Raw genomic sequence first — 12108 nt, 5'->3', positions numbered from 1 at the left:
TTAAATATTTATTGAAAAAAATTTACCCAATTCTCCATGTCCAGATAACTTATTTTATATAGATTTTTGTTTTATTAAAGGCTTAAATAGAATTGTCTATCAGTTCAGTTCAGTCGCTCAGTCGTGTCCGACTCTGTGACCCCAAGTACTGCAGCACATGCCAAGCTTCCCTGTCCATCACCAACACCTGGAGCTTTGCTCAAACTCATGTCCATTGAGTTGGTGATGCCATCCGACCATCTTATCCTCTGTCATCCCCTTCTCCTCCTGCCTTCAATCTTTTCCAGCATCAGGGTCTTTTCCAATGAGTCAGTTCTTCACATCAGGTGTCCAAAGTATTGGAGTTTCAGCTTCAGCATCAGTCCTTCCAATGAATATTCAGGACTGATGTCCTTTAGGATTGACTGGTTTGGTCTCCTTGCAGTCCAAGGGACTCTCAAGAGTCTTCTCCAACACCACAGTTCAAAAGCATCAATTCTTTGGTGCTCACTTTCTTTATAGTCCAACTCTCACATCTATATATGCTGCTGCTGCTGCTGCTAAGTCACTTCAGTCATGTCCGACTCTGTGCGACCCCATAGATGGCAGCCCACCAGGCTCTGCCATCCCTGGGATTCTCCAGGCAAGAACACTATAGTGGGTTGCCATTTCCTTCTCCAGTGCATGAAAGTCAAAAGTCAAAGTGAGGTTGCTCAGTCGTGTCCGACTCTTAGCAACCCCATGGACTGCAGCCTACCAGTCTCCTCCATCCATGGGATTTTCCAGCCAAGAGTACTGGAGTGGGGTGCCATTGCCTTCTCAACATCTATATATGACTACTGGAAAAACCATTGCTTTTACTATACAGACCTTTGTTGGCAAAGTAATGTCCCTGCTTTTTAATATGCTGTCTAGATTGGTCATAACTTTTCTTCCAAGGAGTAAGCGTCTTTTCATTTCATAGCTGCGTCAACATCTGCAGTGATTTTGGAGCCCAGAAAAATAAAGTCTGTTACTGTTTCCCCATCTACTTGCCACGAAATAATGGGACAGGATGCCATGATCTTAATTTTTTGAATGTTGAGTTTTAAGCCACACTCTCCTCTTTCACTTTCATCAAGAGGCTCTTTAGTTCTTTGCTTTCTGCCATAAGTGTGGTGTCATCTGCACATCTGAGGTTATTGATATTTCTCCTGGCAATCTTGGTTCCAGTTTGTGTTTCATCCAGCCCAGCATTTCACATGATGTACTCATCATGTGATAAATAACCAGGTTAAATAAATTAAATAAGAATTGTCTATCAAAGGCTGCTAAAAGATTGAATCCAAAATATTGATGGCTAGTTATATCATAGTAAGGGAGCTGTTTAGAGACACCAAATATAGAGTGGGGGTAAATACACTCTTTTTTGAATGGTGAAAAGTAGATTTGGGGTTCTCCCAGTGATCAGAAGAACACAAGATTTTCAGATAAGATCAGGCACGTTCAGGGTGGTATGGCCATAGACAGAAGAACACAAGATTTTCAGAATATAATCTTTCTCCTCTGATGGAGCTAGCAAAAGATGCATTGGGGAAGTCATGGCACAGAAGGCATTGGTGTCATGTCAGCTGTTCATCACAAGTGAAGTAAGGAGTTCAAAACAGAATAAAAATCTTGCAAAAATTTGTATGTTACAAAGTGTTAAATAAGCATTTAAATGGACAAATATGAAAGTGGTAAAATTAGGAAAAAATAGTGCAAACTATCACTAATACTAGACATCCCAAAAATGATACTTGAAGTTCTACTAATAAAATTGAAGAACAGAAAACTCTACATTAAAAAAATTCTCCCAAAGCTAATTACACACAGACAAGATTATAGCCATAATCTATACAATCATAAAATTTTAGAGTTGGAGGAATGCAGAGGTTCACTGGTTATCATATTCAAAATGACCAGCCACATAAAAGGGAAATGAATAGATTTCAGATTCATTATAGCTGACTTTCTGAAAATGCTTGATTTTATGCTGCTGCAGCTGAAACAGTACCAGGAATCATTAGGAGTACCACAGCTTGAAAGCCAAATAATAAACATAGTTTTATTCTTGGGCAAACGCTGCTTAAACAGATCAGGGAATGGCAGAACCAGGGAGACAAGGGAAGCAGGATCTGCATGTAAGATTACAACTTTTCAGTCTCTGAAGAGGGATACTAAGAAAAATTGGGACTCAAGTGATTAAAGTTTAAGACCAAGGAGAATCCCAGCCAAGCTTCAGATATTTTTTTAAAAAGGTTTTTATTTTGTTTTAGGGTATGTCTGCTCAGTTGCTCAGTTGTGTCTGACTCTGCAGCCCCATGGACTGTAGCCCACAAGCTCCTCTGCCCATGGAATTTTCTAGGCAAGGATATTGGAGTGGGGTGTCATTTCCTACTCAGGTATTAGGATATAGCCGATTAACAATGTTGTGATAGTTTCAGGTGAACAGGGAAGGGGCTCAGCCATACATGTACATTTATCCGTTCTCCTCCACACTCCGCTACCATCCAGGTTGCCACAACATTGAGCAGAGTAAGCCTGGGGTATTTTTAAAATAATTTGAGAAAGAAAACGGACACTGAAGGAGGAAGTGTTACTTTAAATAGAAATGAGTTATTATATGGGTCAATATAGAGAGTCACAAGAGACTTTCTAGAATCCTCAGGGTTTTTTCTCAGGATGGTGGACGGGCTGATGTATTCCTTCCTTTAATAGCCCCATGGTGCAGCCATCCAACCTGCTTTTCTTGTGCTGAGGAGTTGTCTCTGATTACTATTATATATATATCAGATCAGATCAGATCAGATCAGTTGCTCAGTCGTGTCCGACTCATTGTGACCCCATGAATCACAGCATGCAAGGCCTCCCTGTCCATCACCAACTACCGGAGTTCACTCAGACTCATGTCCATCGAGTCAGTGATGCCATCCAGCCATCTCATCCTCTGTCGTCCCCTTCTCCTCCTGCCCCCAATCTCTCCCAGCATCAGAGTCTTTTCCAGTGAGTCAACTCTTGGCATGAGGTGGCCAAAGTACCGGAGTTTCAGCTTTAGCATCATTCCTTCCAAAGAACACCCAGGGCTGATCTCCTTCAAGATGGACTGGTTGGATCTTCTTGCAGTCCAAGGGATTCTCTAGAGTCTTCTCCAACACCACAGTTCAAAAGCATCAATTCTTTGGCACTCAGCTTTCTTCACAGTCCAACTCTCACATCCACATATGACTACTGGAAAAACCATAGCCTTGACTAGATGGACCTTTGTTGGCAAAGTAATGTCTCTGCTTTTGAATATGCTACTAGGTTGGTCATAAGTTTCCTTCCAAGGAGTAAGCGTCTTTTAATTTGATGGCTGCAGTCACCATCTGCAGTGATTTTGGAGTGCCAAAAATAAAGTCTGACACTGTTTCCACTATTTCCCCATCTATTTCCCATGAAGTGATGGGACCAGATGCCATGATCTTAGTTTACTGAATGTTGAGCTTTAAGCCAACTTTTTCACTCTCCTCTTTCACCTTCATCAAGAGGCTTTTTAGTTCCTCTTCACTTTCTGCCATAAGGGTGGTGTCATCTGCATATCTGAGGTTATTGATATTTCTCCTGGAAATCTTGATTCCAGCTTGTGCTTCTTCCAGCCCAGCGTTTCTCATGATGTACTCCACATAGAAGTTAAATGAGCAGGGTGAAAATATACAGCCTTGATGTACTCCTTTTCCTATTTGGAACCAGTCTGTTGTTCCATGTCCAGTTCTAACTGTTGCTTCCTGACCTGCATATAGGTTTCTCAAGAGGCAGATCAGGTGGTCTGGTATTCCCATCTCTTTCAGAATTTTCCACAGTTTATTGTGATCCACACAGTAAAAGGCTTTGGCATAGTCAATAAAGCAGAAATAGATGTTTTTCTGGAACTCTCTTGCTTTTTTGATGATCCAGCAGATATTGGCAATTTGGTCTCTGGTTTCTCTGCCTTTTCTAAAACCATCTTGAACATCTGGAAGTTCACGGTTCATGTATTGCTGAAGGTTGGCTTGGGGAATTTTGAGCATTACTTACTAGTGTGTGAGATGAGTGCAATTGTGTGGTAATTTGAGCATTCTTTGGCATTGCCTTTCTTTGGGATTGGAATGAAAACTGACCTTTTCCAGTCCTATGGCCACTGCTGAGTTTTCCAAATTTGCTGGCATATTGAGTGCAGCACTTTCACAGCATCATCTTTCAGGATTTGGAATAGCTCAACTGGAATTCCATCACCTGCACTAGCTTTGTTCATAATGATGCTTTCTAAGGCCCACTTGACTTCACATTCCAGGATATCTGGCTCTAGATGAGTGATCATACCAACATGATTATCTTGGTTGTGAAGATCTTTTTTGTACAGTTCTTCTATGTATTCTTGCCACCTATTCTTAATATCTTCTGCTTCTGTTAGGTCCATACATTTCTGTCCTTTATTGAGCCCATCTTTGCATGAAATGTTCCCTTGGCATCTCTAATTTTCTTGAAGAGATCTCTAGTCTCTCCCATTCTGTTGTTTTCCTCTATTTCTTTGCATTGATCACTGAGGAAGGCTTTCTTATCTCTTCTTGCTATTCTTTGGAACTCTGCATTCAGATGCTTATATCTTTCCTTTTCTCTTTTGCTTTTTGCTTCTCTTCTTTTCACAGCTATTTGTAAGGCCTCCCCAGACAGCCATTTTGCTTTTTTGCATTTCTTTTCCATGGGGATGGTCTTGATCCCTGTCTCCTGTACAGTGTCACAAACCTCCATCCATAGTTCATCAGGCACTCTATCCATCAGATCTAGGCCCTTAAATCTATTTCTCACTTCCACTGTATAATCATAAGGGATTTGACTGAGGTCATACCTGAATGGTCCAGTGGTTGTCCCTACTTTCTTCAATTTAACTCTGAATTTGGCAATAAGGAGTTCATGATCTTAGCCACAGTCAGCTCCCAGTTTTGTTTTTGCTGACTGTATAGAGCTTCTCCATCTTTGGCTGCAAAGAATATAATGAATCTGATTTCAGTTTTGACCATCTGGTGATGTCCATGTGTAGTCTTCTCTTGTGTTGTTGGAAGAAAGTGTTTGCTATGATACTAGTATATATGGTAGTTATATAACTACCATATATACTAGTATATCCCATGACTATTTTTCCCAGGAAGTCCGGCTACCCAAAGGGGTAAGATTAATGCAATTTCTCCTTTTCTTTCTACTCCAAAAGACAAGAACAGTGAGCCTTCTAGTTTTTTAATTTCATGAGTTTATTCTTATTCACTACAAGGACCTATGGGAAAGTTGCAAAGAATCCAGAATCTTACAAAGATCTTACAGTCATTACTTCTATACTTTTTAATTTTATTCTTTTATAACAAAGTATAGGTATGTGGCAAACTGGTAGCAATGGGACAATTAAGCAACAGGGACAAAGCCTAATTTATAGGACTGTTGTAAGGATCCATATGAAAAGTGCATGTAAAGAACTTAATATAATCCTGGCATGTAGAAACTGCCCCCCAAATACTAACAATTGTAGTTTATATATAATAAGATCTATCCATGGGATTTCCCAGGCAAGAATACTAGTGTGGGTTGCCATTTCCTTCTTTAGGGGATCTTCCCAACCCAGGGATCAAACCCACACCACCTGCATTGGCAAGCCAATTCTTTACCACTGACCCACCAGGAAAGCTCCATTACTCCATTATGGTCCCTTTTCTCGACACCTAGGCTTTTCTGCAGATGACTTTCAAACTTTTGCCTGCGATTCTCACTAAAAAAAAAAAGTTTTCCATCTTGTCCTAGTACATACAATTATTTCATAAGACAAGATTTACTTTTGCTATTTTTGATTCACTCTGATAGTTTCTGCTTTATATATATATATATATACACCCCAGTCTAGTCTATTTCATTAAAACAGAAATACTTGTAGTGACTCAACTAACTTCACAGGTTTTAATGAACTTTTCATTCTGGTTTTAGAGGAAATCTGGGAAGAGCAAACAAATATTTGCCTTCTGAATTCTTGGAGGCTGGATGAGAAGCATGTGATAGCAATTGACTCATCTGAGCAACTCCTTTCATATTACCACTGAAATTACCTAGTAGAATGGCCAAAATCTGGAACACTGATAATACCAGGTGCTGGCAAGTGTAGGGAACAGTAGATATCCTCGTTCATTGTCGGTGGGAATGCAAAATGGCATAGCCACTTGGGAGGACAGTTTGGCAGTTCCTTTCAAAATTAGACATACTCTTACCTTATGATCCAGCAGCTGTGCTCCTTGGAATTTACCCAAAGGAGTTAAAAACATATGCCCACACAAAACCCTGCACACCGATCATTATAGCAGCTTTATTTGTAATTGTCACAGCTTGAAAACAATAAAGATGTCCTTCAGTAGGTGAATGGATATGTAAACTGTGGTATATCCAGATGGTGGAATATTATATAGCGCTAAAAAGAAATGGGTTATCAAGCCATGAAAAGATTTGGCTGAAATGCACATTACTAAGTTAAGGAAGCCAATTTGAAAAGGTTACATGCTGTGTGATTCCAACGATGTGACATTCTAGAAAAGGCAAAATTAAGCAGACAGTCAAAAGATCAGTGATTACTAGAGGTTGGAAGTGGGGGGAGGGAGGAATAGGCAGAAGCACAGAAGAGTTTTAGAAAATACTCTGTACACTAACATAATGATGTATTCATGTCTCTATGCTATGCTAAGTCACTTAAGTCGTGTCCAACTTTGTGTGACCCCATAGACGGCAGCCCACCAGCCTCCCCTGTCCCTGGGATTCTCCAGGCAAGAACACTGGAGTGGGTTTCCTTTTCCTTCTCCAATGCATGAAAGTGAAAAGTGAAAGTGAAGTCACTCAGTCGTGTCCTTAGCGACCCCATGGACTGCAGCCTACCAGGCTCCTCCGTCCATGGGATCTCTATACCTTGTACAAATCCAGAGAATGTGTAACAACAGGAGTAATCCCCAAGGTAAACTATGGACCTTGAGGGATAAAGTTGTGTCAGTGTAGTTTCATCAGTTGTAAGAAATGTATCACTCTTATGGGGAATGTTGATAATGGCTATGCATATATGGGGGGTAGTAGGTTATGGGAAATTGCTGTACCTTTCTCTCAGTTTTGCTTTAAACCTAAAACCACTCTAAAAGAATAAAGTATTATAACACAAAAAGAAAAGTGTGTTAAGTTCACACATGGCAGTTTTGAAAGAGAAGACTTGAATTCACAAGACTAGTTTGGGAGCCTGCTAGGTAGACAGTGTTTGTGTGATGAGAGCCATAAAAAGGGCACATACACAAGGATCTACAGGAAAAGCAACTGCCCGTTAACTGGGATTGAGGGGGTGAGAGGTGGTGGGGAGAGGCATTTCTGAACTAAACATTAGAATTGGTGGATGATTGTAATTACCTGTAATGGGTCTGCCCATGTTGAAGAAGGGAGTGTGTTACTAGAAGAAATTGGATTAAGATTCAACTAAAAGATACCAAGTATCTACTATGTGCCAGAAATGTAAACACTTTATCTAATCTCCAACATAAACTCACATAAAATATTCACTTCATAAATGAGGAACCTGAGACTCAGAGATGTTAAATGACTTTCCCATAAAATGGAGAAGTTGGATTTTAACTTCTCTTTTTAGACTTTGTTAGTTCTCCATGTTTCTGTTTTTAAAAGTGATATGTACTGTGCTTAGTGGCCCAGTGGTGTCCGACTTTTGCGACCCCGCTGGACTGTAGCCTGTCAGGCTCATCTGTCAATGAGGATTCTCCAGGCAAGAATACTGGAGTGAGTTACCATGCCCTCCTCCAGGGAATCTTCCAAACCCAGGGATTGAACCCAGGTCTCCTGCATTGCAGGTGAATTCTTTACGAGTTGAGCTTCCAGGGAAGCCCAAAGGTGATATAGGGAAGCTAATCAGATTTTGCTGCCTAATTTCTCTTAGTGTCATCACACAAAGTAGGCTGAAAAGCACATTATTGAATGCAGGGATATCTGGCCTTACTTTGAATATACCAAACCACTTTGGTATATATAATATACCAAACCACTTTGAATATACCAAACACCAAAGCATAGCAGTGGATAAGACAAAGGAGTAAGACCCTTCGCCACTTCCCCCACCTCTGGTCAAGACTGAATTCTTGAGTAGTTAAGAACTTGACTCTGGGCTCAAGTCCCATCTGTGCCATCTCAAACTGCATAAGTTTTAGCAAGTTACTCTGCACTTCTAATGGCAAGGTGATTAAAAAGAGTAACTAATATATCAGGCTGTTGTGAGATTCAAAAGAGAAAAAAAATAAACTTAAAATGCTTACTGTAGTAATGGGGTGTAGAAACTGCTCAAGAAATATTTGCAATTAAAGCATTAGGAAGAGGCTACTTCACTTCCCTAAATTAGTTTCACTCATTGCCTTGAACCTTGGTTGACTTGTCACCTTCCCTAAAGCCTATACTGTGAATAAAACAGAAACTGACCAAAACGGGTATGGCCAGAGCAGTCATGGGAAAAGCACAAAAGGCTTTTTAAAAAATGCTCCTGGATAGTGCTCTGCTGCTGCTGCTAAGTCGCTTCAGTCGTGTCTGACTCTGTGCGACCCCATAGATGGCAGCCCACCAGGCTCCCCTGTCCCTGGGATTCTCCAGGCAAGAACACTGGAGTGGGTTGCCATTTCCTTCTCCAATGCATGGAAGTGAAAAGTGAAAGTGAAGTCGCTCAGTTGTCTCCGACTCTTAGCGACCCCATGGACTGCAGCCTACCAGGCTCCTCCATCCATGGGATTTTCCAGCCAAGAGTACTGGAGTGGGGTGCCATTGCCTTCTCCAGAGTAGTGCTCTGAATCCCTAGAATACTACAGGCACATTTACATTTGGAATGTGGGAGAATAACCGTCTCAGGAGCTGAAGTACAAGGTGGGGATGAAATGATGAATGGGAAAGAGGAAGGGAGAAGAAGTAGGAAAGGAAGGAGGAAGGAGATGATTCTGCTGTGTGTGGGTGAAGATGTACAGCAGCTAGGAAGAGAGAAGAGGGGGAAAGATGGGAGAGGTAGAGAGATGGGGTAGGGGAGAAGGAAATGAGAATAATGAAAGATTCAAGAGATATTGGCAACATATGTTAAAAGAAATAACACATGTCAGTTGTAGCTATGTATCTGTTACATCATGCTTACTTTTCAAAGGCATCTGCTTTGTGAATTGTGAGTCACCAAGGGATCATGGCATCTGGTCCCATCACTTCATGGGAAATAGATGGGGAAACAGTGGAAACAGTGTCAGACTTTATTTTTTGGGGCTCCAAAATCACTGCAAATGGTGATTGCAGCCATGAAATTAAAAGACACTTACTCCTTGGGAGGAAAGTTATGACCAACCTAGATAGCATATTTAAAAGCAGAGATATTACTTTGCCAACAAAGGTCCATCTAGTCAAGGCTATGGTTTTTCCAGTAGTCATATGTGGATGTGAGAGTTGGACTGTGAAGAAAGCTGAGTGCCAAAGAATTGATGCTTTTGAACTGTGGTGTTGGAGAAAACTCTTGAGAGTCCCTTGGACTGCAAGGAGGTCCAACCAGTCCATCCTAAAGATCAGTCCTGGGTGTTCCTTGGAAGGACTGATGCTAAAGCTGAAACTCCAATACTTTGGCCACCTCATGCGAAGAGTTGACTCATTGGAAAAGACCCTGATGCTGGGAGGGACTGGGGCAGGAGGAGAAGGGGATGACAGAGTATGTGATGGTTGGATGGGATCACCGACTTGATGGACATGAGTTTGCATAGACTCCGGGAGTTGGTGATGGACAGGGAGGCCTGGCATGCTGCAGTCCATGGGGTCGCAAAGAGTCGACACGACTGAGTGACTGAACTGAACTGAACTGAGGGACCATTAGAAAAGAGTAGGTTCTCCTTTGAAGTCGAAGTCGAGAACTGTGAGAAAGCAGCCATTAACTCATTATTGACCAGTGGATTGTTGCAGAAACTAGTGTCTGCCATTTATGGATATTTATATTTTCCAGCCAAAAATTAATTCTGTTATTTTACTTCCCTGAATTCGTTTCACTCATTGCTTTGAACCTTGGTTGACATGTCACTTTCCCTAAAGCACTTTGCAGGTTATTACATTCAATAGTTTCACCTGACATACCTGTAAAATCATCTAATTTTTGTGAGATGTTTTCTTCCATCCACTCTTCTATAGAAGCAAGGAGCATTTTCCAGCACCATTTCATTTTCACATTCCGTATAAGAATTTATCACTAAGGTTTTTCTTTTATTGTCTTTTTGTTGGCCTAATATTCATATTGGCTGAATCAGAACTATATTTTGAAGAACTATCACCCTCTGAGATGCTAGTATATATGTCTCTCGAATGATCAAAAAAAGTATCTGCATAATATTCACTGAAAAATTCTTCTTCACTCAAAATTTCACGATGCATCATTTTAAAAAATTTTGTGTTTATAATATGCACAAGATTGAGACAAAAGCTTAATGGAACAAAATGTGAATGATAATGACAACCACAAATTTCTTAATAAACCCTCAATTTTAAGCTCCAACAACTTCTTACGGTGATGTTAATTGCATCACTGTCTAAAAACGTATTTGTATGTCTCCAGTCAATAACGTTTGGGTAACAAAAGACATATTAATAGCTCTCTGGTCAATAGCATGTTTTAAGATATCTTCTGGTACTCTATGAGCTTTGTTCAATTTTACTGGTGGTTAATGACTTCTTAATGTGTCTAAGCTGTAAGCTTAGATATCTAGGCTAATTGAATCACAGACAATGAAAATTGAGGTCACAGGATTAGAATTTTGTCACAAAACCAAAGGACCTTATAATTGGTCCATGCTCACAAAAGTGTTCCCCAGTGGCTCAGACAGTAAAGAATCTGTCAGCAAGCCAGAGATCCAGGTTCAATCCCTAGGTCAGGAAGATCTCCTGGAAAAGGAAATGATTACCCACTTCAGTATTCTTGCCTGGAGAATCCCATAGATGCTTCTTCTTCATTGACTATGCTAAGTCCTTTGACTGTATGGATCAAAACAAACTGTGTAAAATTCTTAAAGAGATGGGAATACCAGACCACCTTACCTGCCTCCTGAGAAACCTGTATGCAGGTCAAGAAGCAACAGATAGAACAGGGCATGTAACAATGGACTGATTCCAATTGGGAAAGGAATACTTTAAGGCTGTCTGTATATTGTCACCCTACTTATTTAACTTTCATTCAGAGTACATCATGTGAAATGCTAGGCTGGATGAAGCACAAGCTGGAATCAAGATTGCCAGGAGAAATATCAATAACCTCAGATATGCAGATGACACTATCCTTATGGCAGAAATAGAAGAGGAACTAAAGAGCCTCTTGATGAAAGTGAAAGAGGAGAGTGAAAAAGCTGGCTTAAAACTCAACATTCAAAAAGCAAAGATCATAGCATCCAGTCCCATCACTTCATGGCAAATAGGGAAACAATGGAAACAGCAACAGACTTTATTTTGAGGGGCTCCAAAATCACTGTAGGTGGTGACTGCAGCCATGAAATTAAAAACTCCTTGGAAGAAAAGCTATGATCAACCTAGATAGCATATTAAAAAGAAGAGACATTACTTTGCTGACTAAGGTCCGCCTATTCAAAGCTTTGTTTTTTCCAATAGTCACGTATGGATGTGAGTGAAAGTTGCTCAGTTGTGTCTGACTCTTTGTGACCCCATGGACTATACAGTCCATGGAATTCTCCAGGCCAGAATACTGGAGTGGATAGACTTTCTCTTCTCCAGGGGATCTTCCCAACCCAGGGATTAAACCCAGATCTCCCTCATTGCAGGCAGATTCTTTACCAGCTGAGCCACAAGGGAAGCCCAATGGATGTGAGAGTTGGACCATAAAGAAGGCTGAGTGCCAAAGAATTGATGCTTTTGAACTGTGGTGTTGGAGAAGACTCTTGAGAGTCCCTTGGACTGCAAGGTCAAACCAGTCAATTCTAAAGGAACCCTGAATAGTCACGGGAAGGATGAATGCTGAAGTTGAAGTTCCAACACTTTGGCCACCTGATGTGAAGAACTGACTCATTGGAAAAG

This window comes from Bos indicus, chromosome 3 (assembly GCF_029378745.1).
Source record: "Bos indicus isolate NIAB-ARS_2022 breed Sahiwal x Tharparkar chromosome 3, NIAB-ARS_B.indTharparkar_mat_pri_1.0, whole genome shotgun sequence".
NCBI lineage: Eukaryota > Metazoa > Chordata > Mammalia > Artiodactyla > Bovidae > Bos > Bos indicus.
Note: the sequence above shows the minus strand (reverse complement) of the source record.